Genomic DNA, 26295 nt, shown 5'->3' with positions numbered 1-26295 from the left:
TCTTTTAAAGAAATAAAAGGAGAATATAAATTCTTCCTAATTCCCTATTTCCTATATCTGATGCTCTTCATCTCCTTATGTATATCCAAATTTCCATCCGGTATCATTTTCTGTTTACTGAAGCATTTTTTTCCTTCTTCCTCCCTCCCTCTCCCTCCCTCCCTCCCTTCCTTTCTTCCTTCTTCCCTTCCTTTATTGCAGTACTGGAGTTTGAATTGATGATCATCTGCCTGAGGGCAGGTACCCTAACTCTTTTTGTTTTAGTTTTTTTTTTTTCAGATATGGTCTTATTTTTACCCAGAGGTCCCTTGGAATATGATAGGTCCAACATATACACCACCACACTCCACTGTTTTTGTTTGTTTGTTTTAAAGTACTAAAGTTTGAACTCAGGACCTTGCAGTGGCCCTGGCACTCTACCAATGACCCATGCCTCCAATCCCTGGGCTTATTTTTTTTTTAATATAAGGACTTGTTAATTTTTCCTTTTTCTTCTTTTTTGTCCCTTCTCTTTTATTTCTTTCCCTTACCCTTTCTTTTATTTTCTATTCTTTTCTCTTTCATAGTCCAACCTTGAACCATAACCTCCTGTTTTTGTGTCCTTCCTGCCTAGCACAACAGGGATAATTTCTAAAGTTTTATTTTTCAGTTTGCGATTCTTTTACCCAGTAGTACTAGTCTAGTGTACCAGGGGGTGTTTTACAGTTAATGCTACACCTCAACCCTTCCAATATTTTCTTGATTAAATGACATATATTTAAAGCAACTTTCAGCAGCCTTGTCTGTTGATTATATCATCTGTGTTCTCTCTTGATTTTTTTCTATTGATTGTTTTTCTCCCCAGTTATGGCTTTGTTTTCCCACACCTCTGTGAGCCTAGCCATCTTGTTTGGACCACAGAGACTGAATTTTTCATTCCTGGAAGATGGATTATGTGTAATGGTCCATTTGTTAGGGCTTTATTCTGGAACCTCACTAAGGTACTTGGAGTAAACTTGGCCTCTTTGAGGCTTGCTTTTAAGCTTTGTGAGAATGTATCCAGCAGGCCTAAGTTGTCCCCATCAATGAGGTACCTTTTTCATGACTTGGCCCCATGCACCCACATGTTCACAGGTCTTCTCCTGTAGGTAATAATTCTATTACAGCATTGTGTGAGCTCTGGAAATGCTTTGCCTCTTCTTACCTGATGACTTTCCTTATCCTCAATAGTTTGCTCATCTGTATGTGGAGATCAGTCCCTAGTCACAGACTTAAGGGGCACCTCTGCAATTCTTGTGAACTTCCTCTCCTCCCTGTGTAGCTAACTGATCTCAGGTTGTATATACCCTGCAGCATCCTGGGCACCTCTGGATCCTCTATCTTATGGACTCCATGCAATGATTTTGGTTTATTTCCTTCTCTGCAGCAGCCTAGATACTCTTCAGCTGTGGTGTGGAACATTTGAAGACTTGCTTCTCCTCTTTCTCTTTTCTCAGCAGCATAGATTCATGCTGCCTGCTCTCCAGTATCTGGAAACTATTGTTCCTAATATTTTGGGTGATTTTCAAGTTTTTGAAGTGGACAATGATGTGCTGGTTTTATTCCATATTAGCAGGACACTAAAATCTAAACCTAGATTTTTAAAATTCTGACTTTTGACTTTGGGGAAATTTCTCATACTCTGATTCTTTTTCCATAAATCTAATATGATGAAAATTTTAGAATATTCTTTTCCCCCACTATGGGTTAGAGAAAGAAATAAAATGCTGGAAATAACATTGACCATCAGATATAGGGCTCGAGTGACACATAGATATAAATATGATTCTATACCTCTTGGGCCTGGAGTTCCTATGAGACATCCAACTGGAGACTAAATAGGTAGTTGAACATACATATCTGGTGTTTAAAAGAGAGATCTTACCAAAACTAGAACATGTTGTCACTTCTCAGCCTTTTGGCTAAGAATACCTGTAATGTCTAATTTTATCAGTTAACAATTCTGAGAGATCAACGCATAGATGAAGTAGCATACACAATTAGGAAGAGACAATACAGGCAGAAGGTCTGTAATTAAAACATGCAGGGAGATCATTTTTTCTTGCCTTCCTATTGGACATAACTAAAGAAATCCAGATAATGACATATGAATATTTGAAGTCATAAAACAGGTAGCAATTTGATGAAGAATTAGAAGGCAGGGCATGTGCCTAGGACCACAGCCAGAAGGAAGCCATGAGGAGCATATTTGTCCTGGATTAGGTATCAGTCCTGAGGAGGCAATGGGACATTAAGCTACATTTACAAGCCTTTCTGGTCTGGCTGAAGGAATGATAGTTGGTCCACAAGGATGGCAACGCAGTGAACTTTGGGAGGGATGGGGGAAGATCTGTCCTCTGAAAGAAAGAGTGTGGGCTGCTTTCTTCCCTCATAGCACATGGTTGCTCTGGAAACCACACACCTAGGCCTTGCACTGTTTACCATTGTTCTACTGTTAGATAGAAGCCAGAATCCTTGGAGAAGGAAGTTAACCTCATTACAGATTATGACTGTAAATATCATCTCAAGCACCATATCCTGAACTCAGTTAAAGATAAAGAGACACACAAAGAGACAAGCAACCACAAGTGAGAATCAATGGGGAAAAAGCAAATAGCACAGGAGTCCAGGAAGTAGAGTTACCAGACACAGACTTTATAAAAACAATTAATATGTTAACATTTAACATCATAAAAAAATTCTAGATTAGTCATAGCTGGAGAGAAAACTTTGGTGTCTGGAATAAAACTCAAAAGAAACTGTCTAGATGTAATGAGGAGGGAGTTAAAAGTAGGAATATTGGGGCTGGAGCTGTAGCTCACAGTTTGCTTAGCATGTTTGAGGCCCCAGGTTCAATTCTAGCAAAGCACACATGCATGTGCGTGTGCACACACACACTCACAAACACACACAAAAACAGTAATACATGTACCACATGCAGAAAGAAGATCCAACATGATTAAGTAGAGGGTTTGTTGTTGTTGTTGTTGTTTGGTAGGGTAGAGAAAGAATGAAGGTAGGGCCAAATTTTGAAGAGGCAAGCTCAATAGTCCACTGTTTAAAGAAGCTTTACAAAATTCAAGTTGAATTAATAAAAATGAGTGACTCGGGGCTGGGAAGGTGGCTCAGTGGTAGAGCGCTTGCCTTGCATGCTCAAGGCCCTGGGTTCGATTCCTCAGCACCATATAAGCAAAAAGAAAAAAGCCGGAAGTGGCGCTGTGGCTCAAGTGGTAGAGCACTAGCCTTGAGCTGAAGAGCTGAGGGACAGCGCCCAAGCCCAGAGTTCAGGCCCCATGACCAGACCCAAAAAAAAAAAAAAAAGAATGGCTCATCTGTCACTGGTGGCTCACACCTATAATCTGAGCTACTCAGGAGGCTGAGATCTGAGGGTCACGGTTCAAAGCCAACCCAGGCAGGAAAGTCCAAGAGACTCTTATCTCCAATTAACTATTGAAAACCAGAAGTGGCACTGTGGCTCAAGTGGTAGAGCAATTGCCTTGAACTGAAGAGCTCAGGGGGCCCAGAGTTCAAGCCCCATGACTGACCAACAACAAAAAAAAATGAAATAGGCAAGTAGGTAAATCAAAATAGAACCTCAGCCTGGCACCAGTGGCTCAATCTGTAATCTTAACTACATGAAAGGTTGAAATTTGAGGATTAAGGTTTGAAGGCAGCACAGGCAGACTCTTCTCCAATTTATCAGCAAAAACAAACAACAACAACAACAAAAAAAACAAAGTTGAAACTTGGTTCAAATGAAAGTTTTTAGCTGAAAAATGTAAGAGCACAAGTTCAAGCCCTAGTGGAACATACATAATACATAATATATAGCAAATTAAGACAAAGAAAAGAAAGTTGCCAGGAAAAAAAAGATGTTTCCTTTGAAGGAGCTACAATGAAATTAACTTTGGAGTTCAGTGACAACAGTGCCTTCAAAAGTCAATGAAATTGGTCTGGGGATGTGGCTTAGTGGTAGAGTGCTTGCCTAGCATGCATGAAGCCCTGGGTTCAATTCCTCAGTACCATATAAACAGAAAAAGCTGGAGGTGGACTGTGGTTTAAGTGGTTGAGTGCCAGCTTTGAGTAAAAGAAGCTCAGGGGCAGTGCCCAGGCCCTGAGTTCAAGCCCCAAGACTGGCAAAAAAGAAAAAGAAAAAGAAAGTCCCAGACCGGGAAGGTGGACTGGCAAAAAAGAAAAAGAAAAAAAAAGTCCCAGACCGGGAAGGTGGCTCAGTGGTAGAGTGCTTGTCTTGCATGCATGAGGCCCTGGGTTCAATTCCTCAGCACCACATAAGCAGAAAAAGCTGGAAGTGGCTCAAGTGGTAGAGTGCTAGCCTTGATCTGAAGAGCTGAGGTCCAGTGTCCAGGCCCAGAGTTCAGGCCTCATGACTGACTAGAAAAAAAAAAAAAGTCTGTGAAATTGTACCTCCAATGTATCATGAGGAAGAAACATCTGCTCTAGAAATGTTTCAGTAGTGAAGACAAGTGAATACATGTTCAAGGAAAAAGGAAGAGAGAGATCGCCAACCGCATATAACCATTAAAAGAAAAGGATAGTTTGTGAGTTGTTCATCATGCAGAAATAAAGCAATCTTGCAAAAAAGATCAGAGATGCAAGAAAACAAGAGAAATCAGAGAAAATGCTAATTATGTGTAGCTTAGATGAGCCTAAGATAAAACCTTCATTAAACATTAAAGATTCAAAGAAAGAAAATGATAATTATGTGGTTAAATCTAAATCATGTGGACGGGTAGGGAACCTGCAGAGCCAGAATAATGTCTTGTGGGATTAAATGTTGCAGGACTAATGGGGTATTTGTGAGGGTATATATGTGGGAAATGTTAAGCCATTTATAGGTTCTTGCCTAGGAGACTAATAAAGGCAATATCAGGTTTCAATACATAGAAAGGATGGTGATAATCTTTGAAATTATAATACTAAAGTATGATGTTTCTGCTTCACACTTGCTGGATGGCTATACTCAAAAAGACAAGCTGGACTTGGTGCTGGTGGAGCACACTTTATTATTAATTAATTAATTAATTAATTAATTTTTGTTGGTCGTGGGGCTTGAACTCTGGGCTTGGGTGCTGTTCCTGTGCTCTTTAGCTCAAGGAGAACACTCTATCGCTTGAGTCCCAGTGCCACTTCCGGTTTTCTAGTGGTTTTATTGGAGATAAGAGTTTCTCAGACTTTCCTGCCCGGGCTGGCTTTGAACCGCAATCCTCGGATCTCAGCCTCCTTAGGAGCTAGGAGCTAGGCACCCGGCTAGAACACACTTTAATGATAGCTATTCAGGAAGCTGAGATCTGAGGATCAAGTTTGAAGCCAGCTCAGGCAGGAAAGCCTGTGAGACTCTTATCTCTAACTACGCACACACACACACACACACACACACACACACACACACACACACACACACACACAGGCATGGGCATGGGCATGGTGGATGTTGCACAGCTACTTAGGAGGCTAGAGCAGGAGGATTACTCATGCCCACCCAGCGTTCAAAGCCAGTCTGGGGAACATAGCAAGACCTTCTCTTTACTAACAAAAGACAAAAACAAGTGCTAATAAGAGAAAGAGATATTAATTTGTTTGTTCATAGACAGTCTAAATTCAAATGAGGCTGGACTTGAACTTGTGTTCCTCTTGCTTCAGCTTCCTGAGTATAAAACATACAAAATCCTCCAAAAGAACAACCAAAAAACCCACCACCACCACCACCATCATCATCACCACCAACAACAACTAAAGGAAAGGATTAGGAGCATGAGTCATGTGGTAGTGCACCTGCCTAGCAAGTTTGAGACCATGAGTTCCAACCCTGGTACCACCATAATAATAATAATAATAATAATATATACATATATACATACACACACACATACGTGGCTGGGAATGGGGCTTAGTGGTAGAATGATTGCCTCGCAAGCATGAATCCCTGGGTTCAATTCCTCAGTACCACATAAACAGAAAAAGGGAGAGGTGTCACTGTGGCTCAAGTGGTGGAGCACTAGCATTGAGCAGAGAGGACAGTGCCCAGGCCTCAGGACTTGCGTTCTTTCTCTCTCTGTCTCTGTCTGTGTGTGTGTGTGTGTGCATATGTATACATATATATATATGAAGTAGCATGAAAATTGAGTGTGGAGTCTGCATAAATGGGGGTGCTGCCTACTGCTGGGCAGGTATGGGCAGGTGGGGCCTACACGGAGTCAAATGCAACTTGTCATTCCAGCTACTCTAGTTCTTCTCAAGTAGTTCAAATCTTTGCAGCACTCCTTGCCACTGCTTTTATCCAGTACTTAAAGGCCTAGATGCCACTTTCATGTGGCAAAGACATGTGGGGAGGTGTGTCTTTGCCACACAGGAACTTATAATTCTTCTTTTCCATTTCTACCTTTTTATTCTTGTCCTCCCGACTCCCTGGCCTCTCTTGGATTCTGCAAGGCATAGCTTTTCGCTCATTGGTGCACCTTGCTCATTGATTCTGCTCACCCATTGGTTCAGGTGCAGCTTGCTCACAGGAGCCTCCTGTTCATTAATATAGCTGGCTCCATTAGCCCAGGCTCAGCCCCTTCTGACTGGAGTATAGGATTTGGCTTTTTTCTTTCCACTCTACAAACTGAAGTGGAAAAGTCTCTTAATTTTTGTCTTCCAGATGTTTTAGAATAGTTTGTTTACTGAAACCTACTCCTATTTCTTTGTTACTTGAGTCTCTCTCCCTTCAACTCCCACTCTGTCAGTTGCGGGATTTGAACTCAGGGCCTGGGGTCCCTCACTGAGCCCTTTTGCTCAAGGCTAGCACTCTATGACTGAGCCATAGCTCTAATTCTGGGTTTTGAAATAAGAGTCTCATAGTGGGGCCGGGAAGGTGGCTCAACGGTAGATTGCTTGTCTTGGATACATGAGGCCCTGGGTTCGATTCCTCAGCACCACTTAAGCAGAAAAAGCTGGAAGTGGTGCTGTGGCTCAAGTGGTAGAATGCTAGCGGTGAGCTGTAGAGCTGAGGAACAGCACCCAGGCCCAGAGTTCAGGCCCCATGACTGACCAAAACAAACAACAAAAGAGTCTCATAGGGACTTTTCTACTGGGACTGGTTTTGAACCATGATCCTCAGATCTCAGACTCCTGTGTAGCCAGGATTATAGGTGTGAGCCATGGGGACCTGGCTTGTATCTCTTTAATTCCTTTATCATTTGTCAGAGTGGTGTTGGGTAGGACTGAAAAACAGTGACAGTCTGTTATCTCTCACTGTAAGGGAAAATTTAGCTAAATAAAAAAAAAGCATTTGCTGTAAGAAGAGCCTCTTGTCTTTAAATGTTTTTCTCTTTTTTTCCCTCAGGGGGAGGAATCTGGGAAAAAAATATCAATTTAATGTTGAGATATTTAAATAATTTTGCTTCAGTAGGTGGCACTATTTCCTAGTTTAACTCAATCCTAAACTGGATAGTAGGGTTCAGAATGGAAAGGTGGTAATTTATCTGTACAATTTCAATGAATAAGGTTTCAGAGTTTGGAAATCATCAACAACAACCAATTGATGAAAGTCAACTAAGTGCCAGGCTGGTGGTTCACTCCTGTAATCCTAGCTACTCAGGAGGCTGAGATCTGAGGATCTTGGGTCAAAGCCAGCACTGGGACAGGAAAGTCTGTGAGACTCTTCTCTCCAATGAACCACCAGAAAACTGGTAGTGGCGCTGTGGATCAAAGAGGTATAGGGCCAGCCTAGAACAAAAGGGTTCAGGGACAATGCCCAGGCCCTGAGTTCAAGCCTCAAAACCAACTAAGCTTTTCCTTCAGCAGGCCACTGAAAATTGGGGTGTCTGTGTTAATCCCTGGCTCTACCTTCTTCTCGGGGCATCCCCGAGGCCAAGATCCCATGTTTGATTGGTACAGAAGCAAGTAAAGGTAGATGATTTCCCACTTTGTCGTCCCATAGTGTCAGATGAATATGAGCAGCGATCCTATAACAAACAACACCTTGAAGGCCATCCATTTTGTGCCAAAAAGTTATGGCAAAGATGGCTTTCTTATTCCAGTGAGGCTCCATCCTCTCCATGTCATTTGTATTAACAAGATGCTGTCCTGTGCTGAGACTGACAATCTCTAAACAGGTATGCAGGTGCCTTTGGGAAGCCGCAGGGCATCATGCCATGCCAAGGGTTCACATTGGCCCTGTAGTCATGTCCATCCACATCAACCCGCAGCCTAAAGAGCACATGATCTAGGCCTTACGCAAAGCCAGGGTCATGTTGGCTGGCCATCAGAAGATCTACATCTTAAAGAAGAGGGGTTTTTACCCAATTCAGTGCTGATGAGTTCGAAGACCCAGATGCTGAAAAGCACCTCATCTTTAATCGCTGTGGCAGCTGATATATCCCACATGGTGAGTCCTCCTTGTAAGTGACTAGCTTGAACTCATGGGGACCTGTACCCCCTATGATGACATCCCTGCCTTACCTCCTTAATCACCTTAATCATGCTTACCAATTACTCTTGCACTGTGTAAAAAGAAAAAAATCAACTAAAATTTCAAATAAATGACATTGGTTAAAAAAAATCTCTAATCCAGACTTCTGAAATATTAATAGTGACTATAAAAAATTAAAAATAAGACTGGAGAGTATACCTTAGTGGTAGGGCACTTTCCTAATATGCTTAGGTCCTGTGTTACGTTCCTAGACCTTAAAATAAATGAGCAAGCAAGCAAACAGAAACAACCAAAATTTAAAGTTTTACCAGAAGTATCAAGTATTCAAAAAAAAATTTAGGTCACCTTCTAGTATCCAGGAAGTTTTATTTCATTCTCTTTCACCATCTTCTACATCCTTGCTTTCAAATAGTCCCCAAATATATCAGTCTTTTAAAAGTACTGTGTAAGCTTTAAACCTAGCATTTTTTTCTTCCCTCATGACTGGCACTCTACCACTGAAGCCATACCTCCAGCTCCAGTTTTTTGCTGGTTAATTGGAGATCATTTGTTTCCCTAGGTTGACTTTAAAACCTGAATCCCCAGATTTCAGCCTCCTGAGTAGCTAGGATTACAAGTAAACCATCAGTGCTTGGCTTTAAACTAAGCACCTTCTCTGTAATGCTGTAACCCAGAATCACAGTCAAGATACACTTAATTCATTTAAATGAGCACTAAGGTAGTTTAGTGAATCTTTTAATGGTTTTTGGAAAACGTTGCATGATCTGTGAATCATTACATACAAATGCATAGAAGCATCTTCCTGTTCTGAATTTGTAAGAAATTAACCAGTATGTCAATGACACCTGAGACTGTCCTATTTACAGGGTTCTCATAAATCTAACTAGATCTCATGAAAAACACAAAATGTTAGAATGCTGAGACTTTGGAGATTATACAGTTTTTGTTTTGTTTTTTTTGTCAGTCATGGGATTTGAACTCTGGACTGGGTGCTGTCCCTTAGTTCTTAAATTCAAGGCTAGCACTCTATATCACTTGAGCCACGGCACCATTTCCACCTTTTTCTGTTTATGTGGTACTGAGGAATCGAACCCAGGGCTTCATGGATGCAAGACAAGCACTCGACCACTGAGCCACCTTCCAGCCCCAATATCCAGTTTAACCTTTTTTTTTTGTTGTTGTTCTGAACCTGGGACTCAAACTCAGTACCTGATGCTTTGCTTTGCTCATTGGCTGTCACTCTACCAACTGACCCATGCTTTCAACTCCATTTTTTTTGAGGGGAGGGGTCTGGTCATGGAGCCTGAACTCTGGGCCTGGGCGCTGTCCCTCAGCTCTTCAGCTCAAGGCTAGCATTCTACCACTTTGAGCCACAGCACCACTTCCAGCTTTTTTTAAAATTTAATTTAATTTTATTTGTGAACATACTGTACAGAGGAGTTACAATTACATGGGCAGGATAATGCGTACATTTCTTACCAAGCATTGCAGCCTCCTCCTTTGTTTACCCTTCACATCCCTTCCCAGCCTCCCCCCTCCCCCCCCATTCCCGGCTTTTTTCTTTTTTGCTTATGTGGTGCTGAGGAATTGAACCCAGGGCCTCATGCATGCAAGGCAAGCACTCTACCACTGAGCCACCTTCCCAGCCCTTAACTCATTTTTTGTTTTGTTTTTTTCGGTCATGGAGCTTGAACTCTGGGCCTGCACACTGTCCCTGAGCTCTTCAAGGCTCATGCTCTACCACTTGAGCCACAGTGCCACTTCTGGCCATTTCTGTTTATGTGGTGCTGAGGAATCGAACCCAGGGCCTCATGCATGCAAGGCAAGCACTCTCCCGTTGAACCACCTTCCCAGCCCCCTGGTTTAACTTTTTAATGACCAGAAACTTGGATGTTTTCTTATTTTTAGCAGAGGTGAACACTTTAGAATTCTGGATTTCAAGATCAGTAATTACGCATTGTATTCATAAACTAACATGGTGAATTGTAACCTCTTTGTACAATTACTTACCAATAATAAAACTATAATTAAAATATATGAAATGTTGTGGGGGAGGGAAGGGATTGTAGGAGAAAAACAAAGGAGGAGGTAACAATGTTCAACAAGAAATGTACTCATTACCTTACACATGTAACTGTAACCCCTTTGTACAGCATATTTACAATAAAATAAAAAATATGAAATTAGAGAAAAACAGTCTTATAGAAGTCTACATTATTTATTTTGGATACAATGTAGAAGAGGTGCTAGTATCGAGTAGGATATAAAATGTACTTTCACATTTTTTGGGGGGGGGTCCGGTCGTGGGGCCTGAACTCTGGGCCTGGGCACTGTCCCTCAGCTCTTCAGCTCAAGGCTAGTGCTCTACCACTTGAGTCACAGTGCCACTTCCAGCTTTTTTTCTTTTTGCTTATATGGTGCTGAGGAATCGAACCCAGGGCCTCATACATGCAAGGCAAGTGCTCTACCACTGAGCCACCTTCCCAGCCCTACTTTCACATTTTCTAGTAACCACATTAAAAAAATAAAGTGATATGAACTTTATTTTATTTAAGTAGGATTTCTGAACTCAAACATTTTGGAACAGGGCTGAGAATATAGCTTAATAGAGCACTTGTCTGGAATATATGAGGCCATGTCAAGGAAAACCCATAACCTTAATATATAAACAACCACACAAACAAAAATATTTTGGACCAGAGAAATCTTTTGTTCTGGAGGCTCTTCTGTGCCTGTAGGGCATTAAACAGAACCTTTGGCTTCTACCCAATTGATGTCCTATCCTTCCTGAATCATGACAACATAAAATCACTGTAGATATTGTCAAATGTCCTATGGGGATGAGTGGGAATCATCTCAAGAACTACGAATAAGCCAATACATTCGAAATATGGTCTTATCAACTAACGAACATTTAAAACTTTTAGGAAGTGTATGTATATGTTCGGCCTAAAACAATTTTCAGTTTGTATTAGTCACATTTCAAGTATTCAGTTGGCAGACGAGGCTGGTGTTTTGACCTCCTGGAGGTCAAAACCTCCAGGAAAAATAAACAAACAAACAAGGTTTAGGGATGGAAATACTGGTTTGAGAAGTCGTGAGGCCTTAAGCTAAAACCATGGGGGTAGAGTCCAGGTGAGGGTGTAAGAAGGGTTGAAGTAAATCCTGGTCCAAAGTTCTTACAATACTGTTTCTTCTAAATAATTTGAAGATCATAAGTTAACAAAAGATAAAGAAAAAATTGACACAGGACAGATATTTATCTAACACCCGCTTGGTAAGTTAACGTTTGGAGATTTATATAAACTGCCTCATTTAATCTCACAAGAGCCCCTTTCCAGCAAAACCATGTTTTACAAAACAGGAGATGGAGATATACAAAACAGGCAGCAGCTCAGCGACGTCGCGGGCTTTTGAAAGAAAGACGGTCACAGGGACTCTGAAGCCCGTGCCCGCTCGCGCCTCCTCCCAGTCCTGATGAGGAACCGTTTGTGATCTACGGAATTTTTAAAAATAAAAAATTAAGATCACACTCAAGAGTAACTATTTTCGCCTGATTCCGGAAGCAAATTCAGCCTCACAGTGAAATGTCGCGATCCTGTCATTGGGATGTAATTTGTGGCACCAGCATCATGTTTCTAAGTGCACCCTAAGTATAAGCAGTAGTTCTGCAGTTGTAATTTTTAGCCAAGGGGAAAAAAAAATTAACCAAAATGCAGTCAGAATTATGCCTAGAGAGGACGCCCATCATCACCAAAGAAAATGAGATAAACGAGCTTTGTAACGCCGCCCGAATGGAAAAACTAGTACAAAGGGGGGCATGGGGGGGCGGGGAGGGGAGGGGGGCGTCCGGGAACCAGGAGGCGGAGCGGCCAGTACCCTCCAAGATCTGCGCAAGCGCAGAAACCAGCAGTTGTTCCTAGAGGCGTAAAGCTATGGCGGCCTCGCTTTCCGGCGTGTCGTAAACGCGCAAGTGTCGTGCTCGCCGTAGGGGAGGGATTGGCTAGGCGGCGGCGGCGGCAGGGGCCGGAGAAGAGCGGCAGAGGCGGCGGCGATGGTGTCGAGGTGCCCCGGGCGCGCAGCACAGAGACGTCCCCGGTTTCGGAGAGGGGAGGCCCAGTGAGATCCAGCCAAGCATTTCGCAGCCCAGGCCGGGTCATCGGGGCCGTGTCCCGGCGCCGCCGCACGTACAGTTCGGTGGCGGTGACAGACGGTCCTGTGACTGGAGGGCCTGTGAGGCCGGGCTCTGCGGCGCCCGGCTCCGACGTCCGCTCCGCCCGCCCCCCGAGTCTCCCTCCCCGTCCTCCTTCCCGGGTCAGCGATCCCCGGACCCCGGGAAAGGGGGCGGCTGATGATTGAGGTGAGGGGGGAAACCGGTGGGGGGGGGAGGGGAGCGCCGGGCCGCGCGTGCGCGCTCCGGGGGAGGGTGGGGCGGGGAGGGGGGGGAGGAAGGGCCGCGGCCGCGCGGGGCGGGGGGCGGCGCGGGCGGGCACGCGGGCAGGGGCGGGGGGGGGGACGGCCGCGAGGCTGGGGGAGTGGGGAGGGGGGGGAACGGCGGGGGTCCCGGGGGCCGTCTCATTGTGTGGGAGCCCGGGCGTCGGGTCGCCGACACACCCACAGCCTCCAGGGAAGGGAGGGGAAGGCAGGAAGGAGAGAGGGGGGGGAGAGGGAAGGGAAGGAGAGAGGGAAGGGACCCCCCCCTCCCTTCACACACACACACACACCCCGGTCCGCCTCTCTCTCGGAGTCCCCGGCACCCGGGGCCGAGTCGTGGGAGCGCGAACCCGACCGTGGAACGTTGCGGGTAACCCGGGACCCGCCACCCGGAGGGCGCCAAGTCCCGCCCGGTGCACACGGGGAGGCAGCAGTCGCCCTCCCTTCCTGCGATCAAGGAAACCGAGTCCGCCGAACAGCCGAAACCCCGAGGCGCGTCCGCTCTGCACCGGGGTCGGGGGACGGGGGGGGGCTCCTCGGGTCATTAAGAGAAGCTCGGTTGCACCCATTATTGTGCCTCGATAATTTATCACCGGCCCTTGCTGGAGAGGGGAGGTGGGGGGGGTGGAGGGGTGGGGGATAGGTGTCCGGGTATAGTGCCGAAATCGAGAGGGAGGGTCGGGCCACCCTTCTTGGGTTCCAGGAAGAATCTTGACAGCTCGTGAGGTTTTTCACGTTTTCCAAATGACTAGGAAATAGAGGGCCTTCGTTTTAATTTATGGGTGGTTGGTAGTGGGGGGGGGAGGGGAGAGGGGGAGGGTAGTCACCCTTTGTATTGTTGGGAGCTTTTCCTGATTGATTTATTCGCAGTGTTAATTGAGAGCTCCGTAGGGCTGTGACCGGGGGCCAGTTTGACATAGACTTCACCCTATTTCTTGCAGCTTTGAATCCAAACTTTTATTTAATCTTGTGGTCAGAGACCCTCTTCAGCTTAAAAAAAAAAAAAGTAGATTTGGAAAAAGCCGAGGTTTCATTTCCTTTTCCTGTGTGTGTGTGTGTGTCTGTGTGTGTGTGTGTCTGAGTGTGTTTGCTTGTGGAAGTTATCATGGGATTTTTTGAGACGTTTCCGTACTGAGTTTACTTCAATGTGAGTGACAATTTTGATACTCTGTTATTATTTTTTAAAATAAAGTATACCTGACAAGAGAAACAATGTTTCAGTGTTAAACAATAGTCTTTAGTAATGTTTGTGAGAATGGAAAGAAGGCCCAGTTGGCTCCAAAGAAGCTTAAATTGCTTTTAAGCTTTGAGTTTTTTTGTTTTTTTAAAAAAACTTTTCTGGACATTTAACTTTGGGCAAATGACTTTTTATCGCTCTCCTGATCATTTGCTTGTCACCTAAGTGGTTCACCAGTATTTTTTCTTTTTTGGGGGGGGGGGGGTCGGTCGTGAGGCTTAAACTCTGGGCCTGGGCCCTGTCCCTCAGCTCTTTAGCTCAAGGCTAGTGCTCTTCAGCCACAGAGCCACTTCCTACTTTCTGAGTGGTTTATTGAAGATTAAGAGTGTCAAGGGCATGGCTTGAACAGATCCTCAGATCTCAGCCTCCAGAGTAGCTAGGATCACAGGCGTGAGTCACCAGCTCCTTGCAGGCTCACCAGTATTTTAAGAATTAGAGAGTCCTTGAATTTGTCTGAATAATATTGTAGCAAAAATTAGAACGCCTTTCCTTGATATACAGGAGTGATATATCTTGTCACTTTATCCTATTGGTTGATGTGTGTTGGTCATTTTTTGTTGTTGTTGTTGTTTTTTTTGTTTAGATGGGTTATCTGTTGACCCAGCTGGCGGTGAATTCTGTAGTTCAAGTGATCCCCCTACCTCTGTCTCCTGGCAGGCTTGGGACTGCAGATCCATACCATTTCACCAAGGCTTAGAGTCTTTGAGTTTTTAAATTGTGGGGCTTGAATTCAGGGTCTGGGTGCATCTGGAGCTTTTTCACTCAAGGCTAGTGCTCAATTCACTGTGAGCTACAGGGCCACTTCCAGTTTTCTGGTAGTTAATTAGAAATAGGAGTGTCATCAACTTTCCTGCCCCTGCTAGCTTCAAACTGTGATCTTCAAGATCTCAGCCTCCTGAGTAGCTAGGATTACAGGCATAGAGTTGGTTTTTGAAGCAAGGTATAAGCAACATAACCTCATTAAAATTTTTTGTTTTGTTTCAGTGAAAAATGCATTCTGGCAGAGGTTCTACCTCAGTGGGCTTCACTTTGGTACTTCAATGCTACAGATAATTGAGACATAACTCTGATGATGCTTAGATGGTGAGATTAGCAATTTACTTGTATAAAGTAATGAAGAAGAAATACATCAGATTCTCCTAGGTAGTTTTTACTTCAAGAAATGAGGATAAAAAACTCATTGAGTAAAGCTTTGTAGATGTTTAGATGTTTCTTTTTATTTGACTAAGGAGGGAATTCAGTGTTACAATTTTTTTTCTTTTTCTTTTTTTTTGGGGGGGGGGTCCGGTCGTGGGGCCTGAATTCTGGACCTGGGTGCTGTCCCTCAGCTCTTCAGCTCTTGGCTAGCGCTCTACCACTTGAGCCACAGCATCACTTCCGGCTTTTTTTCTTTTTGCTTATGTGGTGCTGAGGAATCGAACCCAGGGCCTCATGCATGCAAGGCAAGTGCTCTACCACTGAGCCACCTTCCCAGCCCTTACAATTTTTTTTTCAACAACCTGCAATTTATTGTTCAGCAAAAGTACAGAATTATGCTTGAATGTCTTTTTTTTGGGGGGGGGGTCGGTCATGGGGCTTGAACTCTGGGCCTGAGCGCTGTCCCTCAGCTCTTCAGCTCAACGCGAGCGCTCTACCACTTGAGCTACAGTACCACTTCCGGTTTTCTGGTGATTTATTGGAGATAGGAGTCTCATGGTCTCTCCTGCCTGCGCTGGCTTTGAACCGAGATCCTCAGATCTCAGCTTCCTGAGTAGCTAGGATTACAGGCGTGAGCCACCAGCGCCCAGCCTGCTTGAATATCTTATTCCTTTTGTGTGTCTTTTTTACATCCCACATATCCTCAGTAACAGTTGTCCCAGTTTTTGGTAGGTCCACGAATTACCAATAATTATATGTGCCCCTGCTTTGACTTTCCTTCCACCCCACCAGTGGCCTAGGATTTCAATAGGGAGGAAAGCGATAGTAATAAAAACGATAATAATTTAAGTATGCTGTAACTTAACATTAACATTCTGTGGGCCATATTATCACTCACAAAAGTATAGAAGCCCAGTGCCATTGGCTCTACCTGTAAATCTAGTGACTCAAGAGGGGTCAGAGGATCTGTTTGAAGCCAGCCCAAGCAGGAATGTTCATGAGACTTTTTTTTGGGGGGGAGGGGAGGGATCAGTCGTAGTCTTGAACTCTGGGCCTGGGCCCTGTCCCTTAGCTCTTCAGCTCAAGGCACTTGGGCCACTTGCCACAGTGTCACTTCCTCATGAAACTTTTATTTCCACTCTACCAAAAAGCCAGAAGTAGAGCTTTGTCTCAAGTGGTAAAGCCTTGAGCCAAAAAGCTCAGGGACAGTACTCAGGCCCTGAATTCAAGCCCCAGCTTAGCTTGCTGTACACTGGATCAATGAATTTCCCTCCTGAGAGCTTTGTAGCTTTCTCTATTGTTAAAGAATGTGTAGGATCCATTACTCTGGTTTACTCTACATCCCAAATTTATTTATTTATTTTTTTTTAATTTTTTGATCCTTCCTTTTTATTATTAGCTTTTTTTTTTTTAAATTGTATTTTATTTTATTTGAGAACATACTGTACAGAGGGGCTACAATTACATGGGCAGGATAATGCATACATTTCTTACCAAGCATTGCAGCCTCCTCCTTTGTTTACCCTTCACTTCCCTTCCCCGCCTCCCCCCTCCCCCCATACATCCCAAATTTAATGTGTTGTGTTTTGACTTGGGTATTTTAGTAGCTATTCATGTTGTGTTTGTCATGATCAAATCTCCAGGAAGGGTGTAAATTTCTTCACCATGTACATCAATATCATTCATATGCATATATATGAACCTATGATAAAGCCATATTTGTTATTCTAGGTAATATTGCTGCTCATTGTAGATATTATTCAAAAGCTGGGCACTGGTGGCCCATGTGTATAATCCTAGCTACTCAGGAAGGATTGCGGTTTGAAGGCAACCTGGGCAGGAAATTCTGTGAGACTCTTACCTCCATTTAAGTACCAAAAAGCTAGAAGTGGAGGTATAGCTCAAGTGATAGAGTACTAGCCTTGAGAATAAAGAAAAGCTCAGAGACAGTGCCCAGTCCTGGAGCTTAAGCCCCAGGATGTCACCCCTCCCCCCACCCTCAAATGTACTAAAAATTAAACTTGTAATTACTCCTGGTAATGTTTTTTTTTTTGGTGGTAGTGGAGGACTGTGGTTTGAAGTCAGAGTCTTGCATTTGCTAGTCAAGCTCTACCATGTGAGCCAAATCTTTATTAGCCCTTTTCACTTTAGTTGTTTTTAGAGGTCTCCTGAAAAAAGTCTCCTACTTTTTCACTGGGCCAACTTTGGACCAAGATTATCCTCTCTACATCTTCTACATAGCTGGGATTACAGGGTGAACCACCATGCCCAGCTTGTTTGTTGAGGTCTCACTTTTGGCCTTCCTGAATAGTTGTGATTACAGGGCTTGAACCACTGCATCCAACTTGGTAATGTTCTTTAAATCAGCCTGCATAATTTATTTTTCTTTGAGAAATCTGTCATTGTTCCTGAGATTATTCTGTGTTTGAATATTTGGTCTTTCTTACATTCCACAGATTCTTTTTTTTTTTTTTTGTAATGGTCGTAGGGCTTGAACTTTGGGCACTGTCCTGTCCTCCTTCCTCTCCCAGCTCTTTTGCTCAGTGCTAGCCACAGCACCACTTATGGTTTTCTGGTGGTTAATTGGAGATAAGAGTCTCACAGACGTAACTGCCTGGGCTGACTTTGAACTGTGATCCTCAGATCTTAGTCTCCTTGTTAGCTAGGGATTACAGGCTTGGCCACCAGTGCCTAACCATCCCACAAATTCTTGGGAACTTGTCCCCAGGTTTCTATAGGTACTCAAAAATTACCATTAGATGAGGAGAAAGTTATAAATGTTTGAAGGCCAAAACAAAACAAAACAAAATAAAAAAACCTTAGCTGAATTTAACATTTTAAATACAGGACCTACATTATTATTTACTCACTAAGTATTTAATGAATGTCTCATGTTCTAGGCACTGTCACTGGTCTGTGTAGAAAGCCTTCTGCCTTTGTGGAGTGGATGTGCTGTTCAGTGGAAACATACTGGATAGAGTAGTTTCAGTTAGTGGTAAGTGCTCTGGAGAAAATAAGACCTGTTATGGATGATGAATGGAAATGGGGTTCTGCTGTGGATCAGATGGTTAAGTCTAGCCATCTTCTAGAGGTAAAAGTTGACTGGTGATCCCAGCAAGTAGGAAGAATCAGCCATGATGACTAAGGGAGAAAGAGTCCTTATAGGTAGAAGATACATTAGCTTGCGTCTTATTCTGACAATCTGTGCATGTAAATCAATTTTTGGTTTGTCTCAGGCTTGTCATAATTGTTGATCGGTGATGTAAATATAGTAAGAACATTTTATGTTTTAGAACCTAATTCAAGTTGGCCTTGTTTAAATTCAGATTCAAAGAAACCAATTGTTCACAGTCTTTAGGTTTAAAAATTGTTTCTTTTTTAGCTTGAACCCAGGACCTTGTACATGCTAGGTAGGAAGGTTTTTTGAAAAGCATTGGCTGTTGAAAATGGTGCTATGGCTCAAGTGGTAGGGCACTAGCCTTGAGCTGAAGAGCTGAGACAGTGCCCTGGCCCAGAAGTCAGGCCCCATGACCGACCAAAAAAAAAAAAAGGCTTTGGTTGTATATCCTAGGGTGTGGCATTGAATTCTGAATTCTCCTGCCTCTAAGCTGGGATTCATAAGCATGTGCTACCATGCCTGGCTGCTAGAAAGTCATTTTTAAAACCCTGTAAGAGATCCTATATTGTTGATAAAGATCATAGTGGCTTTATGACTATGTAGGAAAGTGTCCATGATTTTTAGAGATGAAGACTGAAGAATGAGGGGAAAAAATGGTAGATGCTTTTGGGCTACACATTTATATTAAAGTAACTATTCTTTTTTTTTTTTTTTTGGTTGGTCATGGGGCCTGAACTCTGGGCTTGGGCGCTGTCCCTAAGCTCTTCAGCTCAAGGCTAGCACTGTACCACTTGAGCCACAGTGCCACTTCCAGCCTTTTCTGCTTATTGTGGTACTGAGGAATCGAACCCAGGGCCTTATGCTTGTGAGACAAGCACTCTACGACTGAACCACTTCCCAGCCCCAACTATTTTATTCTTAACTGCTGTTTTTCAAATAACTATTGAGTTATGTTCTGATATAGTCTTGTGGTCATATGAAATAGAAGGTGGCTCAGTGGTAGAGTGCTTGCCTTGCATGCATGAGGCCCTGGGTTCGATTCCTCAGCACCACATAAGCAGAAAAGCTGGAAGTGGGGCTGAGGCTCAAGTGGTAGAGTGCTAGTCTACAGCTGAAGAGTTGAGGGACAGTGCCCAGGCACCATGACTGGACCCCCCCCCCCAAAAAAAAATAAAAGAGCTGAGGGACAGCGCCCAGGCCTAGAGTTCAGGCTCCACGACTGGACCCCCCCCCCCCCAAATAAATAAATTCAGGGCTTTATACTTACCACTTGAGACATACCCTTAGCTCTTTTTTGCTTTATTTCTTTTTCATAGGATCTTGTATTTTTGCCCAAGCAAGCCTGGACCTCAGTCTTCCTGTTTACACCTCCTGAGTAGCTAGAATGGCTGGCATATACCAATATTCCCAGCTTGTTAATTGTTGACTGCTTGCTAATTTTTTGTGTAGACTGGCCTTGAACTGTGATTCTCCTTATGTCCACCTTTCAAACTGTCCTGAAGTAAATTACTGGTTTTAGCTAGCTTTTTAAATGAATTTAAAAAACTTGAAAATTTCATATATGATAGAAACTTATCAACACATCATTACAGGAAGTAGCTATTACATTTTGGTGTATTTCATGGTTATTCTTTGACTAATGCATGAATATTTATATATATATATATATTTTTTTTTTTTCACCCACCCTGCCCGTATTTTAATTTTTTTTTTGGTCAGTCATGGGGCTTGAACTCTAGGCTTGGGCACTGTCCCTGTGCTCTTCAGCTCAAGGCTCGTGCGCTACCACTTGAGCCATAGGTCCACTTCCGCTTTTGAGTGGTTTATTAGAGATCAGAGTCTCATGGACTTTCCTGCCTGGGCTGGCTTTGAACCGAGATCCTCAGATCTCAGCCTCCTGAGTAGCTAGGATTACAGGCATGAGCCACGGGCCCCTGGATCTATATTTTAATATTTTTAAACCTAAACAGTATTTTGAACTTATTTTTGAAACAAATTTTATCTGTTCATGGATTTATTTATTGTGCTGATAATGGGGCTTGAATTCAGGGTCTCGTGCTCTTGCTTAGCTTTCTCTGCTCAAGGCTGGTGCTCCATTACTTTAGCCAAACCTCTGCTTTGGAGATAAGAGTCTCTTGGATTTGTTTGTCTGGGTTGGCTTTGAAATAGAATCTGGATCCTCACACTTTTACTTAGTCTCTTCAGTTTCCTCTTACAAGTTTGAGCCACAGGGGCCTAGCCTTGTTCATTGTTTTCGTAAATCATTTTCAAAAAAAAAAATTGGGGTGGCATTTTGTATTGAACACAGAATCCTCAAGCATGCTAAGCACATGTTGTACTACTTAGCTTTACCCTCCACGTCCTGTGTTCCTATTTCTTAGTAGAATATTTGCATGCATTTTTTCTTTACTTTTTTTCTCTTGGTACTAGAGATTGAAATCCACCCAGTATGAGGCAGGTGTTGTACTACTTGAGCTATGCTCCTAGCCCTTCTACCTTTGTTTTTTGTTTTTTGGTTTTTTTTTTTTTTTTTTGGTGCTAGTCCTACCAAGATTGGCTTCAGTGATCCTTAGATTTCAGCCTCCTTAGTAGCTAGGATTATAGGCATGAGCCACCAGCATCCAGTTTAATTCACTTTTTCTTTTTTTTTCTTTTTTTTGGTTGATTATGGGGCTTGAACGCAAGGGTTTGGGCGCTGTCTCTGAGTTTCTTTTGCTCAAGGCTAGTGCTCTACCACTTGAGCCATAGTCCTACTTCTAGCTCTTTCTGAATAGTTTATTGGAGATGAGAATCTCACAGACTTTACTGCCCAGGCTAGCTTCAAACTGGCCTTCTATCTGAGATCCTCAGATCTCAGCCTCCTGTGTAGCTAGGATTACAGGCATGAGCTCCCAGCTTCCAGCTCTGCTTATTAACTTTTGATGTCAGTTTAGATCTCCTCTCTTCTCTTCTCCTCTCCCTCTCCCTCTCCCCCTACCCCATCCTCCTCCTCCTCCTCCCCCACTTTCTCTTTCCCCTTTGTTTTTGTGTGTGCCAGACCTGTCCTTGAAATCAGGGCCCACGAACCATTCCTGAGCTATTTTTGGACAAGGCTAACACTCTACCATTTGAGCCACAGCTCCACTTCCAGCTATTTGGTGGTTAATTGGAGATAAGAGTCTCCTGGAGAGTCCAGGCACTGTGACTTATGCCTGTAATCCTAGCTACTCAGGAGGCTGAGATGTAAGAGTCCTGGTTCAAAGCCAGCTCAGGCAGAAAGAGTCTCATGGACTTTTCTGCCTGGGCTGGCTTCAAACTATTGTTCTCTGATCCCAGACTTCTGAGTAGCTTTTTTTTTTTTTTTTTTTTTTTTTTGGTCAGTTGTGGGGCTTGAACCCTGGGCCTGGGCACTGTCCCTGAGCTCTTTAGCTCAAAGTGACCACTCTACCACTTGAGCCACAGTGCTACTTCTGATTTTCTGGGGGTTAATTGGAGATAAAAATCTCTTGGGGGTTGGGAAGGTGGCTCAGTGGTAGAGTGCTTGCCTCGCATGCATGAGGCCCTGGGTTCGATTCCTCAGCACCACATAAGCAGAAAAAAAAGCTGGAAATGGCACTGTGGCTCAAGTGGTAGAGCACTAGCCTTGAACTGAAGAGTTGAGGGACAACGCCCAGGACCAAAATTCAGACCCCATGGCCAGACCCCCTCCCCAAAAAAATCTCTTGGACTTTCCTGCCTTGGCTGGCTTTGAACTGTGATCCTCAGAGTAGCTAGTATTCTCTTGAGTAGCTAGTATTACAGGTGTGAGCCACCAGTGCCCAGATCTTTTTTTTTTTTTTTTTTTAAAGTAATGCAAATGATATCAAGTTAACAAAGTACAAGGTACAGGGGAAAATAAAGCTTCTGTTCAACTTTTTTTTTTTAACTACCCAATTCTTTTGGAGGTAGAGTTCCTCTTGCTATTTTGTTAGGTATGTTCAGAAAATAGCAGTTTTTTTTGGGGGGGGGTCTGGTCGTGGGGCTTGAACTCTGGGTCTGGGAGCTGTCCCTCAGCTCTTAGCTCAAGGCTAGTGCTCTACCACGAGCTACAGCACCACTTCTGGCTTTTTTTTTTTTTTTTTTTTTGGGTCCGGTCATGGGGCCTGAACTCTGGGCCTGGGCACTCTACCACTTGAGCCACAACACCACTTCCGGCTTTTTTATTTTTTGCTTATGTGGTGCTGAGGAATTGAACCCAGGGCCTCATGCATGCAAGGCAAGCGCTCTACCACTGAGCCACCTTCCCAGCCCTTGGCTTTTTTCTTTTTGCATATGTGGTGCTGAGGAATAGAACCCAGCAAGGGCCTCATGCATACAAGGCAAGCGCTGTATGTACCACTGAGCCACTTTCCCAGCCCGAAAGACTGTGATCTTAATAGTTACTCAGAGCTTTTCTTTTTTACATATTTATTTAGTGTCCATACTGGAGCATGACCTCCTGACCTCTCAGTCTCAGCTTTTCTCTGTGGTTGGTGTCCTGTCACTTGAGCATTGCCTCCAGTTGTTGTATTTTGCTGGTTATTTAGAATTTAGTCTCTTGCAGATTTGTCTGTCATGTCTGGTTTCATATCATGATTCTCAGGTTCCTGACAGTAGCTAGGATTGTAGGTGTGAGCCACTGGTACTAGCTACACATTTTTTATTTTTAAAATTTATTTTTGTGTATTAGTGATTGACCCTAGGATGTCACATATGTTAGGCAAGTACTCTACCACTCAACTATACCCCCAGCAACTTTTACTACATTTTTTTGAGACGAAGTCCTACGAAGTTAACCCGGGCTGGCTTCAAATGTGATCTTCCTGACTCAGGTTGCAGAGTAACTTGTATTAAGAAATATATGTCACAGCATCTGGACACACACACACACACACTGCTGATTATGAAATGTGTTGGTGTTTGGGAATATTGCATAATTGGGTGTTTTTCAGGTTTGACTAATGCATGATATTACAAAGTTATGCATACATAAAAGATCTTCAGAAAATGAAAAATATAGTAATAGATTTTTATTGAAACAACATGAAAAGTTTCACTGATAATAGTTTCAGATTTCACATTTCAACTGAACTTTATAAAGTTTGTCAAGTTTTGGGGTAAAGTGTAAATAATGTCCACTATTACCTGAGAAAGTTATTAAAAATGCTAATTCTTTTTTATTTCCATTTTAAAGTAGTTATACAAAGGAGTTGCCATTTAATGAAGCATCTTGATCAGTGTGCTGCTTTCTTTTTCACATAAATATTTTAGGGCTGGGAAGGTGGCTCAGTGGTAGAGTGCTTGCCTTGCATGCCTGACACCCTGGGTTCGATTCCTCAGCACCACATAAGCAAAAAGAAAAAAGCCGGAAGTGGCACTGTGGCTCAAGTGGTAGAGCGCTAGCCTTGAGTTGAAGACTTGAGGGACAGCGCCCAGGCCCAGAAATCCAGCCCCATGACCGGACCCAAAAAAAAAATTTTTTTTTACAAAGCTGGGTTTTCTTTTCTTTCTTTCTTTTTTTTTTTTTGGGGGGGGGGGTCCGGTCATGGGGCCTGAACTCTGGGCCTGGGTGCTGTCCCTCAGCTCTTCAGCTCAAGGCTAGTGCTCTACCACTTGAGCCACAGTGCCACTTCTGGCTTTTTTCATTTTGCTTATGTGGTGCTGAGGAATCGAACCCAGGGCCTCAGGCATGCAAGGCAAGTGCTCTACCACTGAGCCATCTTCCCAGCCCCCAAAGCTGGGTTTTCTTTTTTCTTTTTTGGTTGGTTGTGGGGCTTGAACTCTGGGCCTAGGCACTGTCCCTCAGCTCTTCAGCTCAAGGCGAGTGCTCTACCACTTGAGCGACAGCGCCACTTCCGGTTTTCTGGTGGTTTATTGGAGATAGGAGTCTCATGGTCTCTCCTGCCCAGGCTGGCTTTGAACCGTGATCCTCAGATCTCAGCCTCCTGAGTAGCTAGGATTACAGGCGTGAGCCACTAGCACCCGGCTAGGTTTTCTTATAATTTAATCAGAATAATTTGTCAAAATAAGTTCAGTACAGAGGCAGTAGAAGACATCTTTCATCTATGAAATCAGACTTAAAGGAAGTCTTGAATTCAAAATAGGTCTGTGGTTTTGTTATTTCTGTTCAACAATGTCAAAGTTGGGGGTCTGGAGATAGGGCTCAAATAGTAGAGCACCTGCCTAGCAAGCGGGAAACCCTGAGTCCAAACCCCAGGACTTCAAGAACTAGAGTTAAGAGTCTTCACAAGAGTAAGAATCTTCACAAGCCAAGCTTGAGCAGTGCTTCTCCAGAGAATTAACCAGTTGTAAGTCTTCTAACTTCTGGCAGATGTGTTCACACTTCCCCCTTTATCCCTTCTGCCTCATTGTAGTTCTACTGCAGTTTGCGCGTGCGCATGTTCATGTTTGTGGTACGGGCAATGAACCTGGGGTTGTGTATGATAGGCATAGGCAAGAGTAGTCCCATTAAGTTACTTAGCCAGCCTCATTGCAGTCTTAAAATTACTTAAAATATCAATTCAGTAAATCTTTAGTGAATACTAGCCAGGTTAAGTTTTGGGGACCAAAATCATGGCCAAAACAGTCTCTGGTCTAGTGGGAAAGCATACAAAATTTGTAGGTGGTAATTATAGAAATAATTGAATTGGAGAAAGAAGACAGTGCATGAGGTTAACTTTTTGTTTTTACTTGTTTCTCCTTTTATTTTTCCAGAATTTTTATTTCTTTATTTTTTTAGTTTATTTTTGTCAATCCTAGGGCTTGAACTCAAGTTCAAGTGCTAGGGGTTGAGGGGCACTGTCCCTGAGCTGCTTTTGCTTAAGGCTGGATTCTACTACTTGAGTCACAACATCGCTTCTAGCCTTTTCTGTTTATATGGTATGAGGAATCTAACCCAGGGCTTCATGCATGCATATTCTCAGCCCTTCACTATTTTATTTGTTTGTTTGTTTGTTTGTTTGTTTATGTCCATCGAAGGGCTTGAACTCTAGGCCTGGACGCTGTTCCTCAGCTCTTCAGCTCTTCAGCTAGCACTCTACTACCTGAGCCACAGCGCCACTTCTGGTTTTCTGGTGGTTTATTGGAGATAAGAGTCTCATGGATGCCGGGCACTGGTGGCTCACACCTGTAATCCTAGCTACTCAGGAGGCTGAGATCTGAGGATCTTGGTTCAAAGCCAGCCCGGGCAGGAGAGACCGTGAGACTCCTATCTCCAATAAACCACTAGAAAACCGGAAGTGGCGCTGTAGCTCAAGTGGTAGAGTGCTTGCCTTGAGCTGAAGAGCTGAGGGACAGCACTCAGGCCGAGTTCAAGCCCCATTACCAAAAAAAAAAAAAAAAAAAAAAGTCTCATGGATTTTCCTGCTCAGGCTGGCTTTGAACCGTGAGTCTTAGATATCTTTCAGCCTCCTGAGTAGCTAGGATTACAGGAGTGAGCCACCAGCACCCGGCCCCTCCACAATTTTTAAACAAATGTATTGAGTTTTAAAATACAAGTGGTCAGCGAAGGTCTCATGGAGAAGGAAATATTTGAGTCAGACCTAAAGGAAATGAGTGAGTCTGTGGGTATGTGGTGGCAAGCACTGTGGGTCGCTGGACTAGCAGTGGCATGCCTGAGGTAACAGCAGTTCTTGCTTGCAGGAGTAGCTAAGAGGTGCTGGGGCCAGAATGGTGTGAGCTAGGAGGTAAATGGCCTTCTTGGGAGGACAAAGGTAGCAAGGCTGTGATTTCCTTTAGTTTAAGGAAATATTCTTGTATCATATATTATGTACATTATAAATATTCTTAAATCTTTGACAGCTTCATAGTCATTGATTTCTCTTATTCTCATCTTTTGGAGTTCCTACTAGTCAAATGATATGATGTTGCTATTTCATCTTTTCTTTTTTTTTTTTTTTTTGGTATTGGAGAATCGAACCC

At 43.5% G+C, this 26295-nt stretch overlaps 1 protein-coding gene and 1 pseudogene across 10 annotated transcripts in view; both read left to right on the top strand.

Annotated features, from left to right (window-relative positions):
• The window catches only part of LOC138808846 (large ribosomal subunit protein uL16-like), a 34731-nt pseudogene extending 26307 nt beyond the window's left edge, over positions 1 to 8424 (top strand).
• Positions 8425 to 12473: 4049 nt separating this feature from the next.
• Positions 12474 to 26295, top strand: part of Rnf111 (ring finger protein 111) — a 64856-nt gene continuing 51034 nt past the window's right edge. For 9 of the 10 annotated variants that reach the window (XM_069995300.1, XM_069995292.1, XM_069995299.1 and 6 more), the window contains exon 1: positions 12474 to 12812. The gene's annotated coding sequence lies outside the window, so the exon portion shown is untranslated. Of the gene's footprint in view, positions 12813 to 18183; positions 18256 to 26295 lie in introns of those variants that run through there. The other variant, XM_069995291.1, reaches the window with a different exon arrangement.

The sequence above is a fragment of the Dipodomys merriami genome, unplaced genomic scaffold, assembly GCF_024711535.1.
Source record: "Dipodomys merriami isolate MVZ:Mamm:240054 unplaced genomic scaffold, mDipMer1.0.p SCAF_48, whole genome shotgun sequence".
In the NCBI taxonomy this organism is placed as follows: Eukaryota; Metazoa; Chordata; class Mammalia; order Rodentia; family Heteromyidae; genus Dipodomys; species Dipodomys merriami.
The sequence above is the reverse complement of the archived record's forward strand: the minus strand, read 5'-3'. Positions and strand labels throughout refer to the sequence as shown.